Raw genomic sequence first — 15,166 nt, forward strand, 5'->3', positions numbered from 1 at the left:
TTACAGTAAGAGTGAAAATGGGCGCGTGTACGAATACATTTTCTTTGCTGGCCGCACATTGTTCTGCAGACCAGCATTGCAGTCATATATTTGGAATGCCTACTGGCAAGGAACTCTGGGATTTGGAGTGCCTCCAAGAAAATGCACCCATTGTGACTGTCAGGTGGTCAGTGTCTTCTTGGTTCTTTCGGTAAAGTCACGTAGAAGGGAAGTAATAAAATAATAAAAATAAAACATATTTGTATATATTTTTATTATTTTATTACTTCCCTTCTACGTGACTTTACCGAAAGAACCAAGAAGATGAATCCCTGCAGTCACGAAAGCTTTAAATCGAGGTGGTCAGTGCTCACAGATGTCTAGAAAGCCTTTGATGGCACAGGTGTATTACATGTTTTGGTGATGTTCAAATCCAAAACTGAGGGTGATAAAGAAAACGAGAAACATACAACACAGCGTTGCGAAACATGTCTTACGGTTTTTAGGTAAAACAATTATGAGCATTTGCTGAAGTTATGTGCTTCGTAGCTACAGCTCCCATGGAAAACATGCAAATACTAAAGTGGATTTTTCTTAAGACAAACACAAACATAATGGCCCTTAGTAGCTTTAAATCAAGGAAATCTATCTAGACTTACTACCCAACACGCGTTGTCAATCTCACCTCACCGTACTTTATGCATGCGGCAGAGTTTGCTGTTGTGTAAGTTATCGTTGCTTTGCTATTTTATGGATGGGTATAAACACAGGCCAACAAATTTTATTGACTTGCCTCTGGCGTTCATCTGGAAACCTTATTGAGTGATACAGACCAAATCCAAGCTATTTCTCAGCCAAGAGTTTATCCCATGGGCACTCAGGCTTGTGCACAAGGTCTTGTGTCATGTGGTTCTAGTCCTACTTTGTACATTCTCTCAGAGTAATTCGACTGTGCACAGTTGTGAAACACCATTAATTTCCAATTGGACCATGTCAAAAGGGAGCAAAAGGGAGCAGTAGGGGCAGGGATACCACGTGATTATGTTAAAAGAGAACCTGGGAATGCAACAATCGTCTCCAATTATGACCTTACCAAATCATGACGATATTAAACATGAACGTAAGAAACGTAGAGAATGCTGTACTGATAATCCCTCACGTTAATAAAGCTGTTATTCAGCTACAATAGTTACTTGTCACAAATATCCAGTCGTAATGCTGGCAGTAATATATTATTGCCTATACGTGGCAATAATGTTGTACTATCCCAGATTACCTTTCTTGAAATATTACAAACCCTTGTGCATTTTATACCTTTTGCATTAATAGTTACATTTTAATGAAAACAATTATGAGTGGCCTTTGTTCGAATTTTGTATCTATTACATATATATTGTGAATTTATGTCACTATTAATAACACTTCTTTCGCACAGTATGTAGCCAACTGTGCTAAACGGAGGTGCAAGAAATTGTACCTTTTTAATAATTCCACCAGTTTGTATTCTTTGGATTCTTTCTTTCTTTAAATATATTTTCCTATCTTAGAGATTGCATATATTCAGTGTTGTTTTTTTGTCTGTAATTAATCTTAATTACAAAAACTATTTACAGTCCTTTGTCAAGGGGAAGCTTAGGACCTGAGGGTAGTAATGTTTAGCAATTGCACTCATGTCCATAGTGCAGTCCACCTGCCAGACCACCACAGATTTTCCCCTTATTGCCCTCAGTATTCTAAACACAAATGTTACATATTACAGCAAACAAAAAGTGCAATCATGTTCAAATATATTGTTGTTTAGTGTTACTTTAAATTTGTATTATTATTTATGAAATGTCTGTTTAACATGTAGGCTTTGACGACCAATATTATCCACAATAGAGTTTTTTTGGGTTAGATTGCATACATTTAACTGTGTCGTTAAACCCGCCACCACTCAACAAAGCCAATTTGTGATGTTTGTCACTTAAAAAATGAAATATATTTGAAATACACACTTAAATGTCAGGACAGCTCAATATGAATGATCAAAAGCCATGTACGATGTGCACACATATGTGGTGCATGCGTAGTGACATAGAATTGGTCACTAAACAGCATAGCGCTGGCTGCTGGCAGGGAAGGGGATCTGCAGCTTGAAGCACCCCTGACTGACAGCAGGTCACGTGATAGACCCGAGAGGAATCTAGGGGAAAGGTTATGGAAGGGACACGTCGAGAGCCCGCTAGTAGGTTCCAGAAGGGGGGCGTGGACAGGGTGGAGCGAAGCCACGCTGACAGGATAAAAAGGGCCCCGGGAGGGAACCTTGGGGCTGTCGTTTGGAGTGGGATCCCTCTCGTTGTCGTCGTTGTTGCTGTTGAAGATCGTCGCCATCACCGCTGTCGTCTCCACTTGATAATTGCGCTGCTAGACGTTGTTGGCTGTCTCGGTTCAGCGCCGTCAGTGTCAGACGGCTAGCGTTGTGTGTAGGCTAGTAACCAGTGTAGAGTTGCGTATAAGCGAGAGACAGAGAGTGTGTAAGAGTGTAGGGTGTATTGTATAAAGTGTACAAAGTGTGCTCGGTGTTTAATTAAATAATTGCCTCCAATAAAATACGTCTCCAAGTCATTCACTACACATACATAATTTCAGTGTGGTTCATCAAATGATATTGTGCTTTTTAAACTGAAATTTAGGTATTGTCTTAGCTAGAATGTTGAATTGTGATTCTATAAATGTGTAATAGTTCCCCGTAACAGTCCCCACAACATTGTCATTCCTTACCCCTTACATGCTGATGTTAATCCCTGCAACTAGTTGACCAGGAGTAATCCCAAGGTATGAAGAAAGGGGATTGGTTGCTGGAGACGAGGAGATATGGTCCGTGGTGTGAAGAAAGATTGATGGCTGGGAATGAGGAGACAGGGATGAGGGGAGGAAATGGTAGAGGGGGCCATGTGGATAAGGGAGGGATGTCGGAAAGAGTGACGGGGGAGAGAGTGCTGTGGATGAAGGAGGAAGCTTTGTGTGGGTAGGAAGGTAGAATACAAGGACTGGAACCCTTATCTGTCTTCACATGGTGGTGAGGAGAATGCATACTACAAATGTATACAAATTACAAACACTCTACTTAAATTAATAGTTGTATTGAAGGTACCTGTTTCAACTGTGTAACAAGTAAAGGAGGCAAATCACAATTCAGACCTACCTGATTCATGTGGTTATTTTTCCATGCATTCCGCCACATTTTGGTGCAACGATGGCTTGGAAAATGGCCTTCATTCCACCCAACAGTGGCCAATTTACACAAATTCCAACTTACGTGTGGCTGTATAAAAACACGAATTCAACCAATATGAATGCTACGATTGTAGAATTGCCCAAAGTAGGCGGGGTTAGGGCAGGGCCAACGGTGGCGAGTAAATTTTGCATCGTGTACAAATCTCAATATGCATACTTTGGGGGCATGGCTTTTTCTGGGAACTGAGAGGGCATTATGGTTCATTCTACAAAAATCCTTGTGGATATTTGATGACTAGGTTGTAAAGCTTTCTCTCCCTACTTTTCCATTAAATATTTAGAGCAAGTTTTTAACTAAAAACCTTTTGAAAGGATCACCGTGCCCTCCCATCGCTTTCAGCAAATTCCATGCCCCCAAAGCATTCCAGACTATTTATGAACGGCAGGTGTAAGAAGCATGGTGCTCTAAACTTTGAAGAATGGAAGTGCAAAGACAAAGACACACGCATGCATGCATGATCAAGATGGAGAAGATGATGGTAATGTTATTTGTGATAATGATATTGCTATTTCTGTTATTGCTGCTGCTTATGTTGCTTGTGCCTTAAATTAGTACCTGGTATGGTGGTGTTCTGGTGGTAAGGATTGGTGGATTGCCACAGGATCGTCTTCATTTATCATAATTTATCATCACCATTATCTTCACCTATCATCGTCATTTGTTATTACCATCATCTTTACTTACAACCATTTATCAGGATCATCATCATCATCTTCACCTATTATCATCATAATTTATTATGACCATAATCTTAATTTACCATACTAATTTATCATCATTTATCATTAGAACCACTATGAGTTCCAACTTTATCATCATCATTGTCTTCCTCTTCATGATTATCATTATCATCCAAGCCAACTTTGGCTAAGTGTGACAATTCTTTGCTTAAGCGAAGTAAAGAGAAGGTCTCACACGGACGAGGTCTAATTGGTTGCCTCAGTCCATTGGCAGGGTGAGCATGCTGATGAATCCCATGACTGCTCCCCTGGCTACTGACCCGCTGTGTGGTTGTGTGTGGAGTGCAGTTATAACCATTCCACAAGGAAATTTCAGTCTCATGAGTAAGATTTGCAAACGAACTCGAGCCCCGTGTATCAGCAGGGAAGAAGTGTCTTTTAGACTAAGTGGTAATGAACAGACTTTTAGGGGTTGATTGCTAGTAGTAGTTGCTATTGACTACAGATGGACTATTTGTGAAAAACAGGTGTCTGAGGCATGGCTCTACATCCCAAATGGAAGAACAAAAGAAGGATTGTGCAGGATTGTGCATTCACATGCAGCCCTGTGTGATGGTGTTGCGACTCTTGGGAGTAAGCTGCGATAATCACATTATCTGCAGAGAGATTCATAGGTCAAAGCCAAGCTGGTATTTTCTGTCCTTGCATGCATGCTTTCTGTAAACATTAATGTTCATGCATATGATATGGACACATTTAGGACATTATCCGTCATTAAAATTAACATTCACACTGGAGATTATCCTAAATTAGCATATTGTGTTGGAAAAGGTACATTTCTTCCCACTCACCATTCCATTTGCCACTCACCATTCCATTTGATGAATTCTGTCTTTTACAAAAAAAACTACAAGCCATATCTTACAAAATAAATCAGCACCAATTTTGTTTTCACACAAACCCTATGCCTCCATTCACGTACATTCACACAACACACGTGATCAACCGGTGCGTGCGACTCAACCTTAAACACTCACGTGCGATGACTGGTGTCGATGACTGGTGTTGGCTGACCTCGGATGAATTATAATTACAATTGCGGGAGCTTGGTCAGCTGAAATTACAATGACACTGTGATTGCAATTCAATACATGTTACACAATTGTAATTGTAATTATACACTGGGTGTCAGTGTCAGGTTTAAGGAAGCTCGTTGCAAAATTCTTCACCATGGATCTTGGCGACAATATGCCGTGCCGTTGCCATTGCTGCATGGCCGTGTTTTTTGTTATTCAGAGTTTGTGTTGGTTGTATGCACTTTTATTGAACTTCTTTTGCACCATACGTAGCCAACCGTGTTAATCAGAGGTGCAGAGGAAGGACAACAAACTTAACAGAAAATTTTTTTCTAAAGAAATTAGCTTTCAATCTAGATTTAAAAGTGCATAGCTCCAGTAGCTTCCTAATATCGGAAGGAAGAGCATTCCAAACGGCCACAGAAGCGCATCTGAAAGCGCAGAGAATATTTTACGTGTGGTTAGACTTTTGCTGGAAAGGCGGGATTCCCTCACAAGGCCTGCGCACCCTGCTTTGCAAGAACTTTCCTTCAGAAAGGCATATCCGATAGCTCAGTGGATCTACCAGCTGCTTGGTTGAAGAGATGGATTACCCTGTGTTATCGTAACTCAGGTCGGTGGTGCTCGTGAAAATGTACCCTCACGTAACCGATAGTGATGGTGACAATGGACCTCCAATGATGACCCATTGGTAAATTGGCCACTGAAAGTACCCTGGGTTCCTTTATGCAGCACTATAGGCTGGACACGTTGGCCTCCGCTGATGTCGCTTTTTGGTAGGGGTGTTCTCTCCGCTGCTGTGTCATTGATCAACGTGGGTTCCCACCTCCTCAGTTTCATCTCTGGCAAAGGTTAATCATATAGAATGGTGAGGGTGGCGGTGACACTGAGAATAAATATATTTTTAGGACTAATGTAAAAAAAAACGCGTACATGTCACCGCCACTCCAGTTCCCTCCCACCTCCCCTGTTGATTGTCTGATCATAGGTATTCAAGAGCTGTAGGAGGACATTCAGAGTCAAGGGCGTTGATAGCTGTGAAGCTCTCCATTACAAGTTGACACCTATGGGATTTCATGAGTCATAGGAGACTGATAGCAGCCGGAGGTGATATCACTTCAGAAAGGGCTGGATGAGTCCATATCCGCATGTCATTGGGTATAGGTCACTGCAAGGTGGCCTGTACCATTCAAAGTATAGCTGAGTTGCAAACACATGTTACATGAGTTGAATGGTGGATACATGATGCATTTGTGAGATGTGCCTGATAGTGTGGCTGAGTAGACAACATTTTTCATATGGAATAGCGCAACATGGTGGTGATATGAAGGAGATATTAGTTTTAACGTAAGTCCTAAAAAATCCTTCTATTAAAGAACATGGGGAGAGGAATTCTCAGAATATGTCTTGAGTGAGTACTTGTTTAAAGGATCAACGCGCTATGTTAGTCATCCTACCGAGTGACAAACGGGAATGGTCACCAATTTTTGGGAACACAATGAGGCTATTCGCCCGTATAATCAATCTAAAAAAAAATTGTGAGGGCAAATGTGTCGGTGGGAATGTTTTGCTGTATTTAAAAAAGATGTTGACAAAGTAAATATTTTATACAACATATGCGGTGCTACAAAATTGAGCCATTTTTAAACGCTGTAAAAATAATTTACTTTTCTGGTTAAATGCATGTTGGGGCATTACACCAAAATATGCAGTCATAAGCAAATATCAAATTACTTTCACAGTGAATACTTCTACATGTGCCTCCATATTTAATCCAGCTACAGTTTATTAAATAAATCAAGCAATCGTCGTCAGGAGAAAAAAGAGAGGAAAGCTACTGAGGCAGGCTGTTTTAAAGGTTTGAAATGGGTTTAACCCAAGGGTCATAAACGAAGTGGGCGGGGCTAGTGATGTTAAAGTGAGAAATTAGCATGTTAATGTAAGATCGGAGAGCTACCTCCACGACAAGGGCGCGAAGGTGGCCATTGTATTGTGAGAGATTAGCATGTCAATGTAACATCGCATGCGGAGGTGGCCATTGTATTGTGAGAGATTAGCATGTCAATGTAAGATCGCATGCGGAGGTGGCCATTGTATCGTGAGAGATTAGCATGTCAATGTAAGATCGCATGCGGAGGTGGCCATTGTATCGTGATAGATTAGCATGTCAATGTAAGATCACATGCGGAGGTGGCCATTGTATCGTGAGAGATTAGCATGTCAATGTAAGATCGCAGAGCCGCCGCCACATCGAGGACATGAGCAATGGCGGCTGTGTTAGTGTGAGACATTTAACCTGTTAATGTAAAACCAGAGAGTCGAAAATAACAACTAACATCGGAAGGTAGGATGGAAACATCACAGCCAGTTATGATTTAAACTGGTTGATAACGTCCTTGCAATGATTTATCAGTTTGTACCCATCTTCTCGGTTGAAATTGTGTCCGTGTCTATATCTGGATGGCTTCATGAACGAATCTTTATTGATAGCCAGTGGGCTTGCAAAGTACCTTCGTCTTAGATAAATCAATTTCGTGTGAGCCCACCGCATTAAAACAATTATCAACCACGGCCGAGGTATTGGTCCTACCGTGCTTCAGATCTGCCTTATGTTCATGAACGCGGTCCGAGACATGTCGCTTTGTTTCTCCAATGTAACTACTGCCACAGACAACTTAGTTTGTAGACGCCGGGGTATTGCATGTCAGGGATCACATCCTTCACAGATCTCCTGATGACGATTTACGATTGCTTGTGTTGTGGTCGAAACGTCGTAGTTTTTTGTAAAAAAAATGTTGTCCTATGTGACTTGACCGAAAGACCTGCAGTTACGAAAGCTTTAAGTCAAGATTTAAACATGTAATATTAACCATTTCTATAATTTGCACACAATGAGTCTGAAGTCTTGCATTGATTTTACAACTTTTTCTAGATATTGATAGTGCTTTGTAACTATTAATTATACAATGCTATTTAATACTTTTTGAGAAGTATTTTCAAATGTCATTGACTTCACGAGTGGTTTCACCGTTGGAGACGCTTCAAGTGGGAGCCTCTGGTGAGATCCCCAACCACTTATGAACCAGGGCTGGTGAAACCAATTTCAACCACCCCCCAATGGACAAAAACTAGGGGGACATTTGATTGATCCAAATGAATGCGATCAATGACAGCAAATTTCTTTTAAAATTAAAGCAAGCGTCCCAAGTTAGGTGCACTGAAGGGGAGGATGGATTTTAGTGATTTAATTATATATTTAAAGAGTGGAGTGGCCAGAATAATATGCAGGGGTAAAGGGCATGTGAATGACAGACATGAAAGGGTAGTGGGACCACTGCTAGATTTTGTTATTCACGGAGTGCAGACTTTCATGGGAATACATGTGCATCTCCCATAGTAGGATGTGCTCTAACAGCAATCCTACTTGCCAAATCTCATATCTCTGGATACATCACTCAACATTGAGTCCTCCTGCAATGGCACGTTGTTGAGTTCTAACACATCTATAAACTCTACCTTGATTGGACTATTCATACTCTTGGGCTTGGGAATGTTTCATCCTTTGGCTGCCATTTCATCACCAGTCTCATCCATCAACCATGATCCTTTATTGCGATGTGTACTTCCCAATCCCCCTTACTTTACTCAAAACTCTATTTCATGCCTCTTCAGTGTAGTTGCCAGAATGCATCACAGCATAGTTTTCAACTTTTGTTACGTTATTTTAGAGTCCGTGTTTTTGATCCATGTCACAGTGGATGATATGCACTGATTGAAAACGTTCTTCTGCAACACATTGCTCTGTTATATATATGATAAAATTGTTTTTTTCTAAAGCACCCCACCTTGTTCTTGGGTGCCTCTTTACTTCATAACTTTGATCCCAGTCTGCCTTCATTAATTGCCCAAGGTATACATTTTAGGCTGTTGTTTTTCAGTTGTGTCCTCAAATGGCTGTTTTAATTTGTACAAACTTTTAGATGTGCCTTTTTTTGCTCTTTATCTTGAGCTCAACTTTGCAGCCTTTTTTTTATTCTACCATTTCTTGTCGTTCATATTTATTATTTGTTTTAGTGTTGTTAGCAAATGTCAGATGGTGAATATTGTCTCCATTTAAATGTATGACTTTATTTATTCATTCAAATTTTCGGAACATATCTTCTAATTATTATATCAGTAGCCTTGTATATTGTTTCCTGACTCCTCTACTAATTTGTTACACACAATATAATTGTAGCTGTTAAATATTTAAAATGGGTTTGATCTTGTATATCTGATTAGGGCCTTCGTTAATGAGAGCTTGGATGACTGCATCGGTTTCAAATGACTCAAATGCACTTTCCTAGTCTATGTTTGTATGTTGAACTTATTTTGCACCATCTGCCACATCCTCTTGAGCCTTCTGCTAATCCTTCCAGCACCATGAGTGGTAACCGTCATATCCCTGTTGGCTGTGAACTCTAATATATGCTTTCCTCTGTTTTTCCTGTCTCTGATGTAATAATAACCAATCCTCCTATCTCTGCTCCTTACCCCTCACGTTGCATTGACGTCTCCCAACGTGATGGTGTTGTGTGTTTTGCCCATTTACAAGTTGGTTAATTTCTTCATACATTCGGAATGCTACATCGGCATGACTTACTGTTGGGGCCTACGTATGAAATACATTGATGTTGTAGTGGTTTGAGAGCTTTAATATTAACTAAACAACTCTCTCTGAATTACGATTGAATTCTAAAATGCCGTATTTGATTCACAGAAACGCTAAGAAATCCACACCTCCATAATTGCTGTCATGTCACCCTCTGCAAAAGAAAGCGTTGTCACTATTGACATATATGGAGTGTGCTCCTTTCTCCTCACCTCAATTTAGTTTTACGTCCGAATTTATTTCTCCCATTTTTGTCTCCCGTTCAGCAAGGTTTGATTCTGAAGAGGAGTATGCATGTTTTATGTATCATCTTCATCATCATCATCTTCAGTCGCTTGGCCCTGGCCAAAGTGCAGTGGTCCCCACAAGATGTCTCCAGATGACCCTATCCTGAGCACACCACCACCACCACGGTGAGCACAGTCCAAGACGGTGATGTTTGAAGTCAGCCTCAACAGTGCGCGTCCACGTCAATCGTGGTCTGCCCAGAGGTCAGCTCCAGTCCCACGGTAGGCTGTTGATGATTCTGTGCGAGGCATCCACCCGCGCAGACCACAGTAGATGCTGTTCAACGGGGAACCTCAGCGTTGGTGATGTGCTCACTGAAGTGGATGCAGACACACCACTGCTTTCCTGCGTGGCGACGTCGTTATAATGCTGGAGCATCAGATGTATCTGTCGAGCGTGGCAATATTCAAATACAGAAGTATATAGTCAGTGGTGGAAATAAATAATCCAGCATGCTCATGTGAATGGTTGGCCTATAAAATGTCTCGGTGATTATTAGAACCCCCTGCTCCTTCACCTCCCCAGCCAAAGTTATGGCTCGTGCATCCAGAGCTGCTGGGGACTGGGATCTGTGAAGTTATGCGTGCTGCTTCACAATACAGTACATTACCATTCAGGGCAGTACGAGTTGAATAAGGGAGCACATTTTGTTTCACCTCTCACCGATTATAATCGAACCAGTGGGGGTAACCCTGTCCAGTATAGCTCCTCAGATCTTAAAGCAGGGATGGGGAACCTTTTCATTTTGTGTTTAGCATTATTCAAACATTAACCAAGACCGCAAAAAATTAGGGCTCACCAATAGCGCAATACAGTAGGACCTCGGAGATCGAACGCACTAGAACTCGAACAAATCGGTGTTCGAACGATATTTCCGAACATTTTTTGCCCCGAAAACCAAACGAAATTCGGAGGTCGAACGGGCAATCACGACTTGAAAAAAGCCTGTACGGCTGAGACGCGTATGGCCAGCGTGCATGACGCTTGCCCAGACAAAGGGGACTCCCCTTCCAAATAATAACACATATTTATTCATTTATTCAATTTATTTATTGTGTTTCTTGTTTTTTTGTATGATTTTATGCATGTAATTACTGTAAACTTCGTGTAAAATGCTTTATAATGAGATATTTTTTGTGTCTGGAACCAATTAATGTCATTTACATTAATTCTTATGGGGAAAATTAATTAAATCGGTGTTCGAGCAAATCGGTGTTCGAATGGCTTTCTGGAACGAATTAAGTTCGATCTCCGGGGTACCACTGTATTGCAATGCCTGTGCCTTTTTCCTCCCACTAACGTATCGATGTCAGGTCACATTTTCGAAATAGACACACAGCTGAGATGCTTGTAGTGATGGATAAATCTACTTTGTCGGCCATTGAGAAGTGTTACGCCTCATGTGCCTGCAGGCTATACGAGACAAAGTCATAGCCCATCGACCTCTCGTGCTTCTTTACCCCATTAAGACAACGACCCATCGTCACTGAAAAAGAGCTTTGTTAGCTCAGTGGGCCCTACCTGAAATAAACTGACTGACTGACACTTGCCCTTATTTAATGGTTCTCCCTGTGTTGGAGGGGAGGGGAGGGGAGGTGGAGATTAATCTGAATTATATCAAGCTCATACAGTAAGGCAGTTCATCCATTTAAAGCGTGGTGCTTATTTACATTTTCATCTCGATTGCTGACGAAGGCACCTTCCTATTTATCGTAATTATGGAAAAATTACCCTTTCAAAGGTGCTTGGGATTGTTGTTTGTTTACAAAATTAGGCGTCTGGTGAAGTTACACTTTTCAGGAATAACAATGAATATATTTTAAGGTTAAATAAGCTTACCATTTTTGTAACAAAAAACTCACATGCGTCAATAACACTGCCTTATAAAGAAAGCGTCAGCTGTAGAGTATGACACGTGACGTTTTGGGCGAAGGACATTCTTTACAGCCACAGAGAGTGCAGCTCATGGACACTATTTTCGTTATTTGTGCATCACTGCCAACATAGTATCACCAAATAAGTGGTTTCATTTTAATTGACTTAATTTGTACATTTAATTGCTCCAAAATTAAGAATCTAATTGAGTTATTTACAGTGCACATTTTTTTAAAATATCTCTATTCACAGTTTACTTTATTGCATTGTACAACTACTACATTCATGTGGTGAAATTGGTGAAATTGAGGTTGGCTCAAATAGGGTGTGATATTATTTTGCCATTGGCTATAGAATGGTATATGAGGTGCTGGCTGTCATCACAAGTTAAGCTGCATAATAATTTTTTTACCATAAAATATACTGTACAGCGGCACACATCCACAGTTTACAAACCGCTTAAAAATTCCGGAGTGATGTAGACTCCTTAAATATATTTGCCTTTGAAGAAAAAAAATTAAATACGTGGTTTTGTAGGTGATCCATAACCTTTTGGAATGTCTTGTGGATTATTTAAGAATGTGGCAGGTTGCATGTTGTAAGGAGTCATATTCCATACCAGGAGATTTACGTGAACTTGAAGGCCGTCTACGGGACACTAACATTTAATGCAAGATTTTAATAAACTATTCATAAACTGTTTTAACCTGAATGCAGCATCATGTTTTGGCCGAATGTTCAAAAGCACATTCAATACGGTGTTTAGCGGAGGAGTATCTTTCCATTTACTTCAAGAGCATTTAGATACCAGAGGAAGTACCCCGGTCGCTGGGCGATGGACCCCCAACATTCCCATTTCCCCACCCCCTGGTGCCCGCCCCCCCTCATGTGTGACAACCCCATAATATGCTGTATTTTCACTCCTGTGTTGAAAAGCATAAACACATTTGGAGCGTTTTACATGGGAAGTAGTTGAGTTTGTTTAACTTACATTTATACTTTTAATTTATAACACCCTGTGAAATGTAATTACCGTAAACGTGTAACAGAAATGTTGCACACTCGAAATGAAGTACGTGGGCAGGTGCTCCAAATCGAGGGCAAACACATTTATTGTGGTAAATCTGTAAAATGCACACACAGCAATCTTCAACTGAGTCACCATTAACCATGTGACTGGTGTACAAGTGCAGTTAATCAATTACCTTGCAAGCCCCCTACAGGCCCAACTCCGTTATCGCATACTGGTGTACACACATGCATCGATGTACTGCACAGCACATAAGGACTTTCACAAAACCACACTTTACTCCCTTGCTGCACGAGGAAATAATTAAAAGAGTGGTCCATTCCTAATGTGCCACACTCTCCCCCACAGAATGAGTGTCATTTCGACACTCCATTTTCCCCCTTGCAACCTTTTGCAGTCTTTTTCCTTAAACTGGCCATGAAAGGAGTTTATAAAATCGTGAAAACAATTTCTCTAGAGATATCCCTTCCAAGATAGCGCCACTCCATAAGCTCTCTTTTTTGGGTGAGCTCCAACTCTTTGTGCACAAAGAGACAGGAACCCAAGCATTAGATTATGCTTTTGGAATTACCAGACACTCTGGTATTAATAAACCATGCTTCACATTTTACTGACCAGAAATGGTTAGGATTCTTTTCCCAGTACCTGTTAAAATAATGCCTTGTGGAATTTAGTTCTTGGGTACTTACATATCAGCCTACCAACATACTTGAAACCTTTTCCTCACCATTTTTTTCCATCTTAAGCAATAACCCCTTCTTAACATATTAAACACAACACTAACAAAAAATATCTTAAACAACTTAACAACCAAATGACCACAGCTTATATTTTGTCTTGATCACCCATGTTATAGGGCTTCTTCACCGCCAGCTTGATTTGGTGCTTGTTGGTGCGCACGTCTGTGATGAACACCAGCGTGTTGTCCTCGATCTTCTTCATCGCCACCTTAGTCGTCAGTGGGAACTTGATGATGGCGTAGTGGTCCATCTTGTTGCGCGTGGGTGCGCTCTTGCGTGGGTACTTGGGTTGCCGCTGCAGCCACAGCATGTGAGGCCTGGAGAACGTGGGGAAGGTGTGCACCTTGCGGTGGCGCACCGCGTGCACCCTGCGCAGCACGTTCTTCTTGGCCTTCAGTGCCTTGGCCCTCGCCTCGCCTTTGGGCCGCGCCTTGGCCCCCCGGTCCTTGCCACCCTCGGCCCCGTGGGCCTTGCCGCCCTCTGGATGCCCCTTGCCTTTGACCCCCTCGGGCTTGGCCGGAGCCGCGGCCGCTGCTTCCTTGCGGGGCTTGGGCACCATGATGTGAAGAACGTTCAGATCCTTGCACGACTGTCTTTACATTTGGTGCCCGTACAATTTCTTGGTCCGTCTCGTTGGAAGAGCTGATCCCCATCAGTGAACTCTAGGAAACTCTCCTGTCTGGCTCGCCATAAAATGTTGCACACTCGAAATGAAGGACGTGGGCAGGTGCTCCAAATTGAGGGCAAACACATTTATTGTGGTTAATTTGTAAGATGCAACAGCACGTGTGTCACACACAGCAATCTTCAACCGAGTCGCCATTAACCATGTGACTGGTGTACAAGTGCGATTAATCAATAACCCTGCCAGCCCCCTACAGGCCCAACTCCGTTATCGCATGCTGGTGTACACATGCATCGATGTATTGCACAGCACATAAGGAGTTTCACAAAACCACACTTTACTCCCTTGCTGCACGAGAAAACAATTAAAAGAGTGGTCCATTCCTAATGTGCCACAGAAATTTACCCGAGCACTGGGAAATTGAATAAATCAACAAGCAATTGACATGTTTGAACTGTGACGGTTTCTTTGTAGATCATTTTACAAGTTAGGAATATCTCGGTCATACATGATGGTATGTTTAGTGTAGCCATGTCTTTCCCGCAGACAATGGCGGAGCCAGGATTTTCACGTAGGGCGGGCAACCCCTCCAGCAATTAAAATGATAGGAGCTGTTAGTCCTGTCATGTGTTCTCAACGTGCTTGGTTAAAATGGAGCATGCCAAGAAGGAACATTTGTAAATTTACTTCCTGCTGAGTATAAAAAAACGAATCCATTAAAAGTTTGATTCTCTTTGAAATTGTGCTAGAAAACAATTGTAAATTGCATAGCATTCACAATGTAGTAAAAATTGGTCGATGATAACCAATTGTCTTGGTGATTAACAGGATGTGCTGCCCAATTTATGTTGAGGTTGAAAGTCACTGTCGACTGGTGGTGCTGTAGTTTATACAAGACTTGTCGTCTCAGGATTGCCAAGGACAGGTGATGATGTCCTCTCA

At 41.5% G+C, this 15,166-nt stretch overlaps 1 protein-coding gene and 1 pseudogene across 1 annotated transcript in view; one reads left to right on the forward strand and one right to left on the reverse strand.

The window, feature by feature from the left end:
- Window positions 1-15,166, forward strand: part of LOC144727736 (acid-sensing ion channel 1-like) — a 212,294-nt gene that overhangs the window by 56,362 nt on the left and 140,766 nt on the right. The window lies entirely within an intron of this gene.
- Window positions 13,685-14,158, reverse strand: LOC144733195 (large ribosomal subunit protein uL23 pseudogene; annotated as a pseudogene).

The sequence above is a fragment of the Lampetra planeri genome, chromosome 2, assembly GCF_965212315.1.
Source record: "Lampetra planeri chromosome 2, kcLamPlan1.2.h2, whole genome shotgun sequence".
Classification (NCBI taxonomy): domain Eukaryota; kingdom Metazoa; phylum Chordata; class Hyperoartia; order Petromyzontiformes; family Petromyzontidae; genus Lampetra; species Lampetra planeri.